At 38.6% G+C, this 19127-nt stretch overlaps 1 long non-coding RNA gene across 1 annotated transcript; it reads right to left on the bottom strand.

Annotated features, from left to right (window-relative positions):
• Positions 1-4056: 4056 nt before the first annotated feature.
• On the bottom strand, positions 4057-12345 carry LOC138615506 (uncharacterized). The gene is made up of 2 exons (XR_011310537.1): positions 6971-12345; positions 4057-5542 (listed from the first exon to the last, which is right to left on the bottom strand). It is a non-coding gene; the product is annotated as an uncharacterized lncRNA (long non-coding RNA).
• Positions 12346-19127: the final 6782 nt, after the last annotated feature.

Raw genomic sequence — 19127 nt, 5'->3', positions numbered from 1 at the left:
AAAGAATGCAAATGTTATTTTATATTTGCTGGAGGTGGGAGTGCTGATGAGTCTTTTTTTTTTTAGATAAAAAGTTTACTTAAAATCTCCTTAAAAGGGATAATATGTCAGTGTTACAGTTGCATGGTGTTTCTGTTGCACTCAGATGTTAAAATAATACGTTTTTATATAATTAAATTGCAAATGTTATAACATACGGTATGAATATATTCAATAAAGTGTTCATTCAGTTCTCCAATTCATTTTATTATTGAGGGGTTTGCCTTTGTCTCATTTGGCAGCTTTTGGGAAATGAAAGAAAATCAAGTCTTTCTTTCTGTTTATAAAATGTCACACTCCGTTGAGAAGGTTTGTGTATTGGGGATTTGTCTGTGTGTGTGTGTGTGTGTGTGTGTGTGTGTGTGTGTGTGTGTGTGTGTGTGTGTGTGTGTTGTGTGTGTGTGTGTGTGTGTGTGTGTGTGTGTGTGTGTGTGTGTGTGTGTATAGACATACCATGACCATCTGTGTCTCATTATTGCCGAGCCACCTTTCAGATCAGAGCGCGACTCCCATCTGGCTGGCTGACAGTCAAACACTTTATCACTGTGCACTCATAGATAAACACGAAATCTCCAGCCAGACGTTCAAATAGATCAATGGGCACGTTACCATGTTATGTAATTTTATGACTCATCACAGGTCCAAAAGAAAAACAGTACTCTTGATAATAGCAAATAGTGTATCGTACTGAGTGAAGCGTTCTCTCCTGAAGCTGGTGAGGTCAGATAACCCCAAGAGAGCCAGATTCAATACAAGCCCCGATAGTCGCATTTGTTGTTGTTCATTTTATGTTCTCCAAAATACAAAATCTTTACAGTGGCTTTTTATACGGGGAACTGAGTCTACACAGTTATGCCACTGTGAGCAGATCCCATTTGCAGAGACATGATGAGACCTGTGCCACGAAACAAAAAAAGCATTTTCTGCAGACAGTGTTTATTCTCAGCTCGTAAAATGTACTAATCTTTAGAATGACTAAAACGACTGAGTCAGTCAGTCTTTACTGGAAAAGACAGTCAAACTCATACTCACTCACTCACTCACACACACACACACACACACACACACACACACACACACACACACACACACACACACACACACACACACACACACACACAACTATGCAACCAAACACACTGACCCTCAGACTGCCTCTGTCTTTGTTTTATTCTCTTACATAGACACATTCTCTTACAAACACTGTAAGTGATGTTGGGACATATTTTGTTGTCATTGCGTGTTCAGTCCAAGAACAGTCTATCACACAAACACACAAGAATGCACTTTCAAGGTTTTATTCTACTTCAGTCATTTAGTTGCATTCTTTCAAAACTCCTTAACATTTATCCTGCAAATCAAAATGTGTGGTGTGTGTGTGTGTGTGTGTGTGTGTGTGTGTGTGTGTGTGTGTGTGTGTGTGTGTGTGTGTGTGTGTGTGTGTGTGTGTGTGTGTGTGTGTGTGTGTGTGTGTGTGTGTGTGTGTGTGTGAGATTACGGGCTTTATTGTTTGGCGAATGTGAAGATTGGATTCCATCCAATGTGTGATCTTCTCCTCCGGGCCAAATTTGACAGCCTATCTTTTGTTTGTAGAAACGTTTCTTGATGTTCTTATAGACATAAGAAAAAAAGCACACAAGCAAATTCAAATCCACAGTCGACAGTTTGAATTGAAATGCTTTTGAGTCTTTAGCTGTATTTATGATTAGATATAACAGAATAATAAACGATTTTATTTATTTTTTTTACTTTTTTTTTCAAAGAATTAATCAATATTAGATAATATTGAACATTCCTTTTGTGTTTGTGCATGTGTGATCGGGACAGTTTTTTCTTTGTTTGTGAGGATGAGACCATTCATCTGTGTTTGAGGATCTCCCATCTCCCCAAAAATAGCCATGCCTCGCAGTACTACAGATGGAGTGTCTGGGATAGCCTGAAGGGCTGGCGCACGTACGCGCACACACGCGCACACACACACACACACACACACACACACACACACACACACACACACACACACACACACACACACACACACACACACACACACACACACACACACACACACACACACTTTATCAAAATGTCCTCACTTTGTCAAAATGTCCTCGCTCTGATGGTCTAAAACTCAACCTGGTCCTCACAAAGGTAGTTGCATAAACACAAACACATGGACAGTTGTGTCTTTTTATCTTTGTGAGGACATTCATTGACATAATCCGTTCCTTGCTTCTTACTCGAACCTTAATATCTCAAAAGGGATCCAGACCCCAACCCTAACCTAAACCTAATTCCAGCTTGGGATAAAATTGTGATATTTTTGGGGAAGAGATTTGATTACTTTGATACTATCTACTATCGAAGGTTAGGTACCTAATGACCTACCATAACTTTAACTATGTCTATGAAGATGTAAAACTCATCAGCCAGCCACAGCTGTCATCATTTATTTTGGCAGCACCCCAACATGTAGATAAAATCACTCGGTTTAAACATTGTTAAATTGCAGCATCTAGCTATAACTTGCATGTGAGGCTTTTGGGGGACATCTGTTAATTGTAACTACAGAAAGCAACCTGGGTTACACTCTCCCCCTCTGAACAGCAAAAAAATAAAATAAAAATGGAATAATACCTTAACTCTAAAGACAAGTCTTAACCCTCAAGTCACCCTTTAAAGTTATGAGGACCAGCTGTAATGTCTTCACAGTGGTTTAATGTAAAAATATATAGAAATAGCAATACAAATTTTAAAAAAAATCACACAAATGAAGTAAGACCTCTTCTCTCCAGCTTCTCTCTCTATCATCAATCAGTCAGACAACAAGTCATTGATTCTATCAGTTCTCTCCCAAAGGTATTGGCGCTGGAGATTACAAATTTGATGGCTGCATTAAACGGACATCGCGAGATATATAAAGCGCGGCAGCAGTCCATCACAATAAAATTAAAATATTTAATCAGCATGTGATGATCACACTATTCCAACTGCAGAATCCCTTGCTTAGACTTAGACTTTATTATTTAGGATCCTTTACCCTGTATTCACTGCAATCTTATTATGTGTCAGTTAAAATGTCACTGTTTTTTGTTTTTAAATAAAAAATACATGGTACTATTACACAATTTACTTAAGTTTTAAGGTGTAGATGTGGTTTTTTTGTGTTTTGTTTTTTACTTAGATTACGATATTAAAATACTATTTAAAGAGAACAATGAATTCTGATGGCTGTATAATAGAACCATAGTCATATTAGATGAATCAAGATGAGGCCACATTACCATTAATTCTCATTTAGTCTGTGTCAGGATGAAGTCCTGGCATTCCACATTCGCTGATATGTAGACCAACCACATTGAATTAATAGTCTAATTCATACAAAGCAAAGGACCAATTATATGAATGAATGTATCTCTAATAATAACCATTCTGTCACAATTATTTCGCTCATCCTATATAGTTCTCCACGACTCCTCTCCAGGACACAGTAATGGAAAATGTACTTTGTAGCAAAGCAAGAGACAGCACCTTTTTGAATCACTTCAATAATTTGATTGGTTTACCTACTATGCCGCAGTCACCGTTTACATGTATTCACTGAAATCAACATTAAAGGGGCCCTTTTTATATATATATATATATATATATATATATATATATTTGCTTTATTCTTAGACTCCATTCGAGAAGTTTTGAATGATCTTAATTTATTAAATACTGGTTCTTGATACAGCACTGTTCGGTGTACGGGTTGGAAATAAGCTAGAAAACGTTATTCTGCTGCCGCCAAGTGACTGTAAGTTAAAGTATTTGTGCTTTGGTGCCGTGCTGCGCCTAGAGCGAGCTGGCATCAGTTAGTTGCGAACTGAATTATCAGAGCTGTCTGAATCTTTTTTAACAAAGGAATTACTATTATATTTGTTTATCTAAACTTAAACTGTTTAATATGATCATCCGACATTGTAACATTATAATTAAGATTGAAACTATGGAAAAACTAAAAAAAAGATCCTCTTCAAGAAAAATAAGCATTTGCTGTAATATTGCAAATGTTACGTGTCTCATGCAAATACACACATAAATATGATGGAACATAGCTTTGATATTCATTTGTAGATCTTGACAAAAAAACCTTTTGGAAGTATTTATCACTGGAAGTACATTAACTGCAGTAAATAATTAATAAAACTGTATTGTAATAACAGGATGTTTCAATACTAAACTTGTCAAACACTCATAAACACACCTGGTGCAATATGCAGTCTCACATTCTTATCAATTTAATGAAGCTGTATTACAGAAGATTCAGTGTACTAACAAAGACCTACAGTAGAAAGGGTCAACTTTACAAAACTGCCTTTAAGGAAAGGAAATGTAATACATGACATTACTCAACATGTAAAAACAAAGGTTCTCTCAAATAAAATTCAAAATTAAGAAATAGAAAAAACATGAAATCTAACCTAAAGCCAAACCCCATACACATAATTGTACATTAACTAATAAATCTAAGCATGTAATTGGTGTTGCATTAGTGCAAATGATCGAAATGTATCGGAGAGGAGAAGAACAGTTTACTCCTTAAGGAAGAACGTTAAGGGACAGAGAGATATCTGCTGGTAAACATGCATGTCAAGTGAGGTACACACAATGCTGCACTGCTGAGAAGCTATCATGGTAATTATATTATCATGTCAAAATGTATCATTAATCTATATTCCTGTAGTTCTCGTCCTGCTAACCATACAGTGCTTCAAATGTTTATCATTGCTTTTACCTGTATGCATAACAATCCATTTCACATGATGTCCTTTCTGTCTGTTTGATGTTGAGTGTGTGCATAATGTGTGTGTGCCTTAATGCATGTTTGGATCAAATATTTGAAAAATACAACGCCAGCAGTATTTCACAGTGGAGCCTCTGAATAACTGCCTGTTCACTTCTTCATAAATACAAACACACTGTCACATCCTCAACAAACAGGAGCTCGTTAAGACAAGGTTTGTGTTGGAGGTTGTATCACAGCTTGACATCTGTGCAAAAGTATATCTTCCTGCCTGGCTTCAATTATTGATGCAGCCAACTTTTCCGGAAAGTGAAATATTATTCAGTAATTGGCATTGGATATTTTGAAATAACGGAGCTTCAAACCGTCAATTAGTTTCAAGGTTGTGGAAAGAAAGTGGTCTTTGAGCCAGTAGCCAGAAAAAAACGCTGTTGGACATTTGCCATCATAGTCAGTGAAAATCTTTCATCATTCTTCTGCCCCTTCATCCTGCAAAGATTTTTTTTAAATCCTTATGCTGCAGTTTTGTTCTCCACACGTCAGTCTTAATGTTTTATACAATGATGCATTTCCATGTACAGTTTTTTTCTTATAATCCTGAAAACTGTATCAGAAAGAAGTCAGTGCCATAGTGTTGTTTCTCTGCATTTTTTGTGGAAGACGGGGCCATTTCTTTTATCTGGTGCTCCTCCACTGACCATCAATGATGAGAATCTGTACAGACAACAAGCAGTGAAAAAGAGATTTAGTACATTTGTGCACAGCAAAAGTTTGAAAATTAAAACTTAAAAGGACATTTGCCATTGGCGTTTTATGATGCGCCTTTTGACTTGTGGAGTTTTCGTATTTTTATGTTCTCTGTTGTCATGGACTGATTACCATTTGACAGGCCATTTCAAATCATTTTTATTCAAACAAATATCAACATATAATTGTTTTAAATATCCTGCAACCATGCCTGCATACCAATCAACCCCCTGCAGCATTGAGACTGCTCTGTTGCAGAATGAGTTACATAAATGTGAGTGAAATGAAGATGAAAGATGGGGACGAGTCAGAGGTCTGGTTAGGGCAGTGTGTGTGTGTGTGTGTGTGTGTGTGTGTGTGTGTGTGTGTGTGTGTGTGTGTGTGTGTGTGTGTGTGTGTGTGTGTGTGTGTGTGTGTGTGTGTGTGTGTGTGTGTGTGTGTGTGTGTGCGTGCGTGCGTGCGTGTGTGTGTGTGCAGAACAGGGGTTTCACAATGTGGACTTCACGGTCTGGTGCCTCACATGCATGAAAGGAGGGACGTGTGAGATGACAGAGAAGGAAGGAGAAGAACTACAACGTAACACGAAGGAGCAGTAGACCACAGTGCATATTATGCAACACAAATTCAAGTTTCTAAGTAATCATAATTGATAGTGCTTTATTCTACTCACGATACAGAGCAAAGCATATAACATGAATATGTAAATTGTATTCATCAAAGGTAAGGCTGACAGGGAAAAACTTAACCCAACAAATTGATCCAGGATAAAGCTGCTAAACCAACTTAGACCGGATGTATTCTGTATGTAGACTGTAAGAGGAGCAAACAAAGCTACGGCCGCTCAGGTCTTCTGTTAATTCAGTTTTCCGGAACATTTTGCGTGTTATACTGCCATCTTGGGTTCATATCCATTCTGGAGGATGCATTGGAATTTTACTTACAGTGTGTAAATGTACTGTATGAGGTAATGCAATCCATTTGCTCGGCTTAGCTATGTAGAGCTTTTGAAAACAACACAAGTGTGTTTTGTCATTTCTGCCACATAATTTCAGTTATCCCCCGGAGTTCATGTGTTTAAATGCAAGAGGGGAAAAAAAAATCTCAAGATGGATGATCTCTTGGTGACTCATGTTTGCTGCTGACTGGCTCATCACTTTCAGTGAGTGACATTAACAGAAATACTGCTAACAAGTTGGTTTTAGAGGAGACACGAGAGCAAAACAACATACTTTTAATGTAATATACTATGTAGAAGCAGTAGAGAGCAATACTACCTCCGAATCTGTGGTATTTTTATTACAAGGTTGTGATTTGTGCATTCAGGAGATATAGAAGCAAAGGTTGCCTCCATGAGATCTCTACACAACATACTGTACAATTCTGCTTTATTCTCACCTTGTGGTTGAGTAGCTGTGGTTTCTGAGCTGATAACAAGCACCAGGTGTCGGTGAGCAGGGCGGAGATGTTATCCTTTACTTCAGCTACTATCAGGAGCAACATGGTGGCATTTAAAGAAATCCAAGACTGGCTGGGTTGGAAGGTTTCCACAATAAGAGACACTAAAGTGCACATGCTTTCTTCTTCGTGGAGTCAACTGAGTTGGTTCCAAAAGCTTGGTGTCACCAGACAGAAACATATTGCTGGTATCTAATTGGCTACTACTGCAAGTCCAAGCAATCACAGAAACTGTAGACAGAAGGTTCAGGTGATCTGTGTTTAGTGCATTATTAGTGTGCATATGTACTCTGTGGTTGCTGATAGTGGTTATCAGGCCAGAAATATTATATTTTCTTTCCAGGGTCTCCATTAGGAGCTCATATATCTACAGCAAATGTCCAGTCATACATGCTAAATCAATTAACTGAATACACAAAATAAAATGATTAATAAATGAAATATTTTTGAAAATAAGGACACTCCAGCTGCTTTAACAAATGTCTGATCTTTAACATAAGTTCCTCTTATTTCTTTATGTACTTCAAAAATGTCTAAGCATTCACGTAAATTTGTTTTCAAAAAACAGTAACTTGCAAGGCTTTTACTTTACTTTACTCCCACTTTACTTTTCTTGCCTCACTGATTTATCTCTTGTCATCTTAGCTCTTTGAAGTTTGAGGTATTACTAATTTATTTTCATTCCCACTCATTCCGACATAAAAGGCCAATAATGACGACGATTCTCTTTATCAAACATCATCCTCCCCTCACCGCCTCTTTTTGTTCTTCTTTTGTCTCCTCTAATCCATCACCTCTCTTTTCGACTCATACCCTTACTCCTCGTAAGTGACTCTTTCCTTGTCAGGTGCCTAAGTAAATCTATGGTAAAACTGACAGCGAGCATTTCCTACTTCATTATCTTTCATTTCTCTTCAACATCTTCCTCTTTTACTTCCCGTGTCGCTCATTGCCTTTTGCCTCTGATGACTAATATTACATATTTTTTTCTCGTTTCCGCTCATTTCTTTCGCTGTCTTGCTTCTTCAGACCTTGTCTTTGTCTGTGACAGCTGATAGTTACATACTGTCTGAAAAATCATCTTCTAATAAAGTTACCCACAGGGATCGGATGTACTGTGACTGCTCTAAAAGCCGCTGAGGATGCACTTCCCTCTGGGATATCAAGCGAGGAAGGGAAAAGGGAAACACTGGATAGAAAGCTCGAGAGGCGCATTACAGCTCATTACTCTGCAGAGCACTGACAGGACGATGACGCAGTTCACAGAGGGTGAATATCAGCAGGGATAGTGACATGCAAACATGCATATGTAGAAACACACACACGTGCAGTGGAAGACACTAGCTGATGATCCGTTCTGACTAGACTGGGTTACAACCACACAATGTAGGAAAGTAATCTTAGCACAGTGATGTGAAGACTGCCCTCAGGATGCAGAAAACCACCACTATTTAAAGTTTTCATTTTAAAGATTTTACATACAGCCTGATGAGGCTCTGGACTACATAAAAACTAAAATCCTCTTACGGGATTATGGTAACTGGAAGAAGTCCTGGAAATTAGAGGGCAAAGTATGTCATTTGTAATTTCTCTCCACAATAGCAACAATATAAAGATGATAAACTGAGGTGCATGTGTGTCATTTACAGAAGAAACTTAAAATGCCATTTATGGTATTAAGAAAACAGTGAGGTTTACTTTCTAATCAAAGCAGCTGTAATTGATATTTATATATTACTATTACATCACTAGTATGTAAAAGTAACAAATTAAGTAATAGTAACTCTGTGGTTTGCTTCAGATACTTGAGACTAATTTCTCAGTGAAATGATGAACAAAGTTATGAACATTCTAGCGTTAAGTTTCTTCCCATTACTTTTTGACCTCCCGTGACTCGATTTTACCTTATATCGTATCTGCATGTTCTCTCTCTGCCTTTTCATCTTTGAAACTCACTGTCTTCCTCCTTTCATTCTTTCCGAAAGATCATTTCTCCGCTAACAATCTCAGTGATTTGAAGGGAGCTGAAAGCTAACGGCCAGTCCACTTTTTAATGATGTGTTTATCCTTCTAATGGGGAAAACTAACCCTGACAGAGAGAAATACCCCCGCGTGACCTCTTGCTTGTTAAATTTCAGCACACCGCTTCTCTCTAAAAGGAGTTTGTTTCCTCTGGGCTTTTTAAGGGTGCTGCAGTTTCTTCGAAGGCCAGACATGCGTGTCAGATGAACTGGAGTTTTTGAAATCAGTGTTGATGTTTGTGGACACAAAGAAAAGGAGAAATTGCTGAAGCATCGACTAATGGTAATAAAAAAAAAGAAGAAGCTGTAGTCACGACACGGCTGTATCGAGGAGTCATGGCATCAGATTGACATTATCTGACTGTTCACTAAACCCTTCCCACACTCAGCAATTTTCCAATCATACCTTAGCAACTGTAACAATGCAAAGGTGACCTCTCAAGCTTTGCACTCTCCACATTGAAAAAAGTGACATGTGGCTGTAGTGAGAGCGAACTTCCATAAATCAAGAGCTTAGAGGATTATATTGTCTTTTTAGCCTTCCCAAGCCAAATGTACAAGAAAAGACATGTAAGGAATGGATTCAACATTGTGTTTGTCTGCTAACCAAGGGGCATTTCATATTACATTAAATCCACTGTGTACTATTTCCCCTCTGTCTGAAAGTCAGTCCTGGATGATACATTAGCGGCTCTGTCCTGCTTTTTGTTCTGGATAGTTTACACTCCAGCAGATTGCACTACATCCACAAGGGTTAGACGCCCCCTAAAAGCATTTTCTGTTGTCACATTAAAGTGAAACACGTTTTTGAAAACAACAAAAGAGCCTTTTCAAGCCTACGTCTTTCCCTCATTGGTGAGTTGAATAAGACTCTGATCTTACACTTCTCTTTATGATATTAAGGCTGTGTCTCAAATCACATACTTTTTTTACACTTGTTATTTTGAGTGCGCAAGTGCGTTCACATTGTCAAGAATGGAAACATACACTACGAGCACCCGGACGGTGCACTCATATCGGTACGCAAATTGAATAGGAAACAATGGACACTTTTCACCCTAGACAGCAAAAAGAGAGTGACCATGGACACATTTTCAAACTGCAGCAGCCGAGGAAGTCATATTGTTAACTAAGTACCACAATAATGCTGTTAGATTGAAGCCATTGGTATTTTTATTGGTTGTGTAAAACAGGACACAAAAACACGTTCACTTTAAGTGAAAATAACCAAGCGAAGCTGGCGGTTATGTTTGTGGGTCATGCGTTCAAATGTTTCAGTCATTTCCAGCAAATACAGAACGGCAGCGTGCGATTTGAGACAAAAGTGACCAAATTCACGCATAACACTAGTAAATGTACTTATATGTAAATTTAATACACGCAAGTGTACCAACGGAAGTACGCGAATTGAGACATGGCATCGGATTTATTAGTTCTATAGTAGCTACAACACAAGAACAATGCTCTCTGTTTCCATGTTTTGTATCAAAAAGCTGATTTTGTAATAAACTTAAGTGGGATATAGAGCCTTAGCTTCAGTCTTTTAGCATGCTAATGTAGCCATCAAGTGCTGCGAAACCATTTTACAGGTTTCTCTTTTAAAAACACATCAGTGTGGAACATTAAGAAGTCAGCCGGACAGGCAGAAAGTGAAGCTAAGTTTAGCTTAACAATTTAACTACTCACAGCTAATCAAATCTGCCAGTAACACTTAATATCTCAACTGGCAAAATCCAAAAGTGAGAATGCTTTTCTTGTCTAAATTAGTCCAAAATCCAGGACACATTTTAAATAACTAATAATTTTGTAAGGTATATCTGCCTTTATTACTCCATAAACTGTCTTGCAAGTACAGAAAGCTGGATATGCAGAGCAGCATTAACTGTAGTGGAGGTGATGCTTCAGTCAATTCCTCTTAGTTGCCAGAATTAGTCAAGTAAATAGTAAACTGGGTGCTAAAAATGTAAAAATAAAAACATGAAAGACAGGACAGGTTGGAGTTCAGGGCTTTGTTCGAGCATCATCGATACGCTGGCAGTCGCAGGGTTCAAACCTCCGACCCCCAACTACTAAATCTGAATCGTGTGCAGCTTTAACAGCAGATCGCTATCTGGCTTCTGATCCAAAGAGATCAAACCATGATCTTGTCTAATCCTTGTTTGTTGTGATGCTGACCTCTGCGGAGCTGGTGGTATAAGCAGGGCTGAATGGGTTTATGTAACACCAGCTCGGCTTGCATAACCAACTGACCGATGGCATGCATGGTACTATTATTTTAAAGCCATAGATTTCCTTCAGCCTGGAACTCAAAATGAATAAATTTAGTATTTTGCTCTAGGACCAGTACTTGTTAAAAAAAAAAAAAAATGTTAATTCACTGTTCAAACAGAGGCAACAATAACCATCACTGTGTGACCTTATTAGACTTTAGCCTTGAAGGACAACCTGAGGGAAGGTTCACATGAACATGGTACCAGTGGCGTCGGTTGTTTTAGTTCTATAATTGTAACTAAATATTAATGTGAAGATATCAATGACTTATGGTAGGTCCTAGTTTCAGGCTTTGAGGCCTCGGGATTAGAAAGTTGATGGTTGAAAATGTTTGACATGCTGAGAAAATATTTGTGAATGTTGAGCAAGATATTTACTGTAAACTGAGCTTTCTACAACCGATGTGAGGTTAAGGATTGTCTTTAAACTTTAGGGAACATAGGTATTGTTTTTAACTGTAGTGTGAAAGTTTCTCTTGGGTTATTAAAAATGGTGAAGACGTGTTGGTAGATTTCTTGGTGTTTAGTGAAAAATGTTTTTGTTGCAAACTATATGCATGTATGTGGTCTGAGTTTGGTCGGTATGAGGTTTTCCAGTGTTGGGGTTAAGTTTATGAAAGCTTCAGTAGCCATTATTGAAATCCTATTTGCATCTTATTGCCATCCTTAATTCTGTTTGTTCTCTTGTTGTTGTTGCACTGTACAACTGGACAGAAAAGTAAGATAAGACATATCTCTATAAGATCATTATTTCAATCTGATAGCTGCTTTAAATAAATGAACAGTTTTGTGATACCTAACTTGAGTTGAATATTTTTGCTATTTGTTGCGGAAATGCTAAAAGTCTTTGAATAATTCCCACTCAAATTCCATTTCCAATCACAAACTAAAGCTGGCACTTGAAAAATCCATGGTATCAATCTAAAAGTAAGGCTATTTTACATTATTTTTGGAGAAAAAAATATATTTTCAGGATATACAAGGTCTCCCATGTCCGCAGCAGCAGTATTTTTGCTCGGCTCCTCCATTCGGTCAGAAGGCACAGGCACAAACCACAGCCACCACCACTATGTTGCCAATGGTTGCCAGCACAGCAATCCACAGCCAAATGGTGTCACTGGACACTTTCCCATCATCCTCTGCTTCCGAGGGTCGTGAATAGCCGGCGTTGAGGTTGGACGTGGATGTCTGCAAGGATGTGTTGCCATTGTACGGAGAATCCATGAAGGCTCCGCTCACAGCCGGGAAATGCTGCCAGGAAGAGGGAGGAAGAAAGGAAACAAGACAGAGAGAGGTGTCTTCATGAAAGTCTGTGAGGAATGATTTCAGTCAGTCTTGTTGTACAAAATTTCAGGAAGGTTATTGAACTGCACTTCAATAAATGAATACGGCACATTACAACACAGACTGAAACTTGCAAGAAAGACAAATGGAAGGGTAATTTGTTTAAATGTGTGTTGTTGTTGTTGTTGTTGTTTTTTACTTTTTATAGGGCTATAAACAAATAAATAGATATTACAATGAAGAATTGCTTTCAGCAGAGAGTTAGCCCACTAAATGAAAAACACACAGAAAAGCAAACAAAGTTTGCTACAAATGAAAGGGGGTAATACATTTTTTAAATCAAATAATAAACATGAAACTAAGAATTTCCCCCCGGTATTGTGGGAGGTTTTTAAGAGCTCAGAGGAATAGGTTTGACATGCCTCGACATGGCAGTGTTTGTGGTGAAAGGCATAAATGTACTTGTTCTGAAAATAGCCGTACTTGTCGATTAACTAGATTACCTGGTTTGCTAGTTATGTTAAATGTTAAAGACAGCAGTACATCACGCTGTGTAGGAATAAAGTGTACAGATAATATTGTCCTCCTGAGCTCCATTTTATCCCTGTGTTGGATGATGATGAGGTTGTTTATCACTTTTCTCTATTCTCACAACAGAAATAGAGCATATTTTCAGGGATTTGCTATGTTTGCTGATTGTGAACCTTCAAGTGCAGAGGCTGTGTTAGAAGGAATGGAACAAGACGTCCAAATAAAGAACTGAATATCAAGAAGTGATCGGTCAGATTAAATCATCACCTCTGGTTAAAATCTTTCATTTTAATTCTTAACATATTTGTACTCTCAAAATTCAGATGCGTTCGACTGTAAATGTAGGATACAGTGATGAGCATGGCATGGCTGGACAATAACATGTTCTGTTCAGGAGGTTAACCCCACAGCTGTGCCTGGTCTCAGGACAGCTGTACTGTACAGTGAATAGACAGCAGCATCTCAGACGGATTCATTCTCAGATGGATTAACAAAATCTAATGCATGCTTCACATATCTAAAAGCTGAACAGGGAAACACACACGCAGAGAGGATGGCAGAAAAAAAGCAAAAAACAAACGAAGCAGATCATGAGTCCCTCTTTTTGTCTCAGGTGGACGTGTTTGTTCCCCCGAGGGCTTCCACAGGTCCTCATCGCACAGACAGAGACCAATATCCCTGGAGCTGTCTCTGGTAATTATAACCTAAAATGTCCACAGAAGCAGGAACAAGCACACGTGCATGCAAACACTCTTCTTTCCAAGCCACCTCTATTTTTAGTCACTTGTCTTGCTGTCAGCTCTTTATTCTGGAGATGTGACACCTGTGATACAACCACACAGACGTGAGGTTGAAATTCAGGTGTGTGAACTTAATCTACTGTAACTTTTAACACTAGCTCACCAACACACTGCAAAAAGATTCAAAAACACAAGCACCCAGGCTGTCAAACCATGTACACACCAGAGACTGCACAGTCAGTGATCCAAACGGACAGCTCATTGCCCATTAATAATCCCAGTTTTCACCCGACAGCTGAGAGGTTCAACTGAGTTTGACCCCTTAACTTGTGGGCGTTTTAGCATGTTAAAGGTCCATTCAGCGATTACTGAACAGCATCAACCACCCTTGACTGTCAGAAATAGTCAGATGTGACAAGGCTTGGAAAAAGTTCCTTGTAGGCTGATGTGTAGAAGGTTTTACACGTCTCATTTAAATGTTGAGGAAATAGGATAAGTCAGTCAGTTTCATGGGGATGCTTCGATCATCATTTATGATAAAAATCATGAATTTATATTTCACCCAAATCTAAAAAAACGTCATAAACTTGCTCTCACTTTTGTCAGTTATGTATTTCTGTTGGTATCTAGCCACTCAGTTCTGATTTTATCTCTCTTCTGAGGATGATCCACTTATCTGACTGTGATCACCCCCAGTGGATCAGGGGACGAATGTTAGAATTGTGGGTATCCAAAATTTCAGCAGATAACGAATTAAAGATATCAATATTTACACACAGAGGGTGCAAAAAGTATTAAAGAAAATCAGCTTTCATAAAGCCAGGGATTACATGTTTTTTTACTCTGCATCAGTGTGAGTGCAGCTGCTCCTGTGATAATACAGATTCATATGTTCTTCCAGACTGGCTCTGAGATGCCTTGAGATGTACCATCTGAACATGACGCTCAAAGCATCTGAGAGCCACTCTTGGGGTGCCCAAGTGCTTTTCATGTTTCTCTTGTGTCCTCATCGGCCCTATCTCTACGCCCAAACTGCAGATGTGACTTCAGGGCAAATTCTCACTTAGAAAATCCTCATACTGAAAACTGCCTCACTTTTCTTATCACTGAATATTACAAGGGAAACCCATCATAACGTTACAATTTTAAGGCTCACTTGTTATTATGTCCATTCAAGCTACATTACTTCCCCACAGACTTCAAAGAATTTTAACGAAATGAGTTAGCCATCGGCCTTGTTAACGATTTGTCACCCATTTTCAACGAGGGAGCAACAGGGAGCGAGACGTGAGGTCATCTGACATCCCCTGGCTGAGTGAAGGTGTAGGACACTGATACATGGTTCATATGTCTGCTGGTTGAGGCCACATCGACCTCTGTAATATGTCTTTACACCAACTGAACTGCACATAATTTACTGCACAGAAAATGTATGCAAGATTTGTTAAGATTATCTTGACATGATAACAAAACTATCACTGTATACATAAACAACCCTGTATCACACCAAAGCCTGTAATACACACTTCTGTCAACTACAGAATGTTGTTTCAGTGTCACGTTTTGCCATGCCAAGGCCTGAAAAGTAAGGTGCTTTCGGTTTATCTACAAAAAACAACATAATCAGGTTTAGCAGCAGACGATTTGGTTATGGTGAGACACCAAAGATATTTGGTTAGGGTTAAAATAAACAAGTTAAATACGTTACATTATGGAAGTAGCTTGAAAAACTTCTGAGAAATATACGTAGATTTTGGCTTTCTGGTGGATTCAAATATTTGTCTCCTGGGTGAAAGTCCTCCCTACTCTGACTTTATTGCTCCTTGTACTTTGTCAAATGACCTCCATTGCATGACCTCAACCCTGGTCATACGTGTGTGTGTACTTTTCAGCCCTAAGGGAGGCATGACACTCCCACAGTATCCTCTAGTGGATTGACGGGAGTAATGCACGTCTTAGTCTGAGAACCGGGCTGACGTATAGTATCATCCACTGGGACCGAAGGAGCTCCCAAAGACCAGAACATACAACCAGAAATAGGCACAGATATTATGAATAGATGAGGATACATTTTCTTTTAAAACATTTGAATATGAGTCATTGACAGGTCAAATCATGAAAAAAAAAATCACTGATCACATGAAGAGCATCCAGATTTAAGTCTACATGTCACAGTCAAGCGTATTCCAGACCTTCAATGGTATAAAACAAATCCAGCATGATTGCCATTAAGTCTTATGTTATCCAGTACCAAGCAACTATAGTGTGTTTTACTGTGCATGTTTTCGTTCCTTCTGAGAAGTGGGAAAAAAAAAAAAAACGAGTCTGAAATGTTGCAGCCGTTAAAATACGGCAGAATAATTTATAAGAAAACTTTAAGAGCTCTCACTACAGCCACTTAATATGTATATTTAATTAAAACTGCCTCCCAGGGTTTTTCATGGGTAAAGGAGGGGAAATGAGTAAATGCTGCTCTTCTCCTGCTGGTTTGGAAGTATACAATATGAAGTCCCCAATATGCCATTGACTCCTTTATGACATCTATCCACTCCAACCTGAAGACATACCTTATTCTAACAAGAGGAGCACTGAACTTGTTCAAAATCTCTTTAGAAAGCCTCAGCCCAGAGGCTGTGTCTCTTTCTGTGACTAAAACAGCACAAAAAGGTCATCAACAGCAGTGAGCAGCAAGTGTTATTACACCACACGCCTGGAAGACAAACTACCTGAATAAATAATGAGTTTGTTTTTAGAACTACATGATCTAAATGCAAAAGGCTGAAAAGCTGCTTTGCAACGTAAAATGGCAGCTTAAGTAGGTCCCACTCTACAAATTCACTTTCCCATTTACTTTAGTGGCAGTTAGGCAGATTAAACATGCCATGCAGTGGTAAAGTTTGGCCCACACTTTGTAACTTTAAGTGTGTCTTGCTGTTTTTTTCATAATTAACTAATGTGAATAATCTACATTGCAAATCATGACCAAGCAAAATAGCTGACTCTTTAATTGGCCAAAGTGAGACCACATGACCTCACAGGCGATGGTTCTACAAAAATTAAAGGATACAATTGAAAAAAATGAATGAATAAATGACTGAATGAACCATTACAAAAGCAAGTGGCCACCAAAGTCTCAAGATGTCAACCCAATTAAAAACACATCACACTGTACCGCTATAAAATACTGTATGTATACAACATATATTTTTCTCACACACTAAACGGTTCAGTGCATTGATAGTTTGCACAGTTAAAGGCAGTAGCTAGTGTTAATTAAGTCATTATAAAATGAATGGTGGGAAAAAGATCCCTCGCAGATAGACACACACGCACACAAAACAAGAGTATCAACACTAAGCTGTGCAGAAAGCAGCAATCTGTTCCTTTAGACTAAAGTTACAGTTATATAAGTAACTGACCTCTTTTGGTGATACGACAGCTACACACTTTTACTGTATGTTTATTATCTTTGTTTTATTTATGTGCAAAGAAACGATTCCCTCAAAATATAATTTTTTTTTAAAGGATTTTCTTAATTAATCATTTAACAATGTCTGAATATAGTGACAATAACATTGTACAGTTCAAAAAGACATCTTCAAAGCACAAATAAAGCTTTTCAGTTAATAAAACACAACAAAAAGCACAATCAAAATATTTCCCAACCTATTTTCTGTAAATCAATACTGTAAAATGATCTACACTTTGTTCCAGCTTAGTTATTTTAAGACTCACTGTGGAACATGAGGAAGAAGTGTTGCAAGACTAAAATGTGCCTCATTTCATTTGTGTTATACTCATCAGCCGTCAGTCAAGTTAGTTACCTGCATCCTGATGTCAACATAGGCCATATGGCAAATAAGGAAAATGACAGCTGGACAGCTGTTAATGGTATCATAGCAGTAGTGTCCTGTTACAACAGCGTAACAGCCAGGCAGAGTCACAGAAACCTAATACCAGCATGTATAGCTGCAGGCCACACAAAGTCCCTTCTGAAGACTCGGGGCGAGAAAGTGGTTTAGGAAAGTTGAGATCACACCTTCAGAAAAAGTAAACAAAGTAGCTTAAATTGAAATTGATGAAGTGAACATAAAACAAAATGTGAGTAAGAAAATCATGGTGTCGAGATGTCAGTCGCTAAATACAAACAGACAGGGTTAGCCTGTGTGCTGATGCTGTGACGAAGGCTCTTTTACCTGTTGTTTGTTCTTAAACATTGTTATGCATCACAACAACATGACAGAAGTAAATTGGTTTCATGACTTTGAGCTCAACACACATGCTGATTGATTCTCAGGAGGCGGAGAGAAAGTTCTTCATGGCTGGAGGTAGCTTTGACTGTAATGTACTCTTATGTGATGTTGGATATGTTTCTCACGCCGATTGTGTACTGAGTAGCTACAGTACTAAGCGTAAACTGCGTTCAAGTTATCAAAGTAATTCAAAGTTTCCAAAAGATCTCATTCTAGCATTCACGCTCAGTTAGTTACCTCTAAAACTTGCCCAACAAATAGAGCTATAAAAGGTCATTAACTTCACAGTCTTAAAAAAAATCATTATAGGTTCCCTGTTTCTTTTTATGCATTCAAATAAAAGCTTATACAAACAGAGAGGACAGCTGCTTTAGTGTTTCTGTGGTGACAGAAACATCCTGCATGGAAAATGACATAATAGATACTGATAAACAAAGAAAGAGAATTGTACCTACTGCTGGCTGTATATGAAGAAAGAGATCAGTTGTGGTGTTGCAGTCTGTCCCGTCCTACAATCTGACTTAGAGTCAGTGCATCCAGAGACAGAGAGGAGCAGCACCCTTCATAAGAGTGAGAGACCTGACTCCATGTGAGCGAGCGAGAGAGATGGGATGGAGGGAGTGTACACTCAGAGGGAGAGAGAGAGAGAGAGAGAGAGAGAGAGAGAGGGAGAGAGAGAGAGAGAGAGAGAGAGAGAGAGAGAGAGAGAGAGAGAGAGAGAAAGAGAGAAGAGAGAGAGAGAGAGAGAGAGAGAGAGAGAAAGAGAGAGAGGGAAAGATCCTTCCTGGTGAAAGTGAGGGATTAGCTAGCACACTGAGAGCCTGTGTGTGTGAGACAGATTAGAGATGCTGCTGTGAGAGTTTGCCAGTGGGCTGTGTGTCATAGAGAACACACAGTGGGAACTGCATGTAGATATATAAAAATGATATATTGAGTGTGCGGGGCACTTTCATCTTTGTGGATCACCTCACACTGACAGACAACATCTAACTAGCTGA

Source organism: Brachyistius frenatus, unplaced genomic scaffold, assembly GCF_029030835.1.
Source record: "Brachyistius frenatus isolate BFR_SWC_R1_liver_20210118 unplaced genomic scaffold, ASM2903083v1 Contig_1, whole genome shotgun sequence".
In the NCBI taxonomy this organism is placed as follows: domain Eukaryota; kingdom Metazoa; phylum Chordata; class Actinopteri; family Embiotocidae; genus Brachyistius; species Brachyistius frenatus.
The sequence above is the reverse complement of the archived record's forward strand: the minus strand, read 5'-3'. Positions and strand labels throughout refer to the sequence as shown.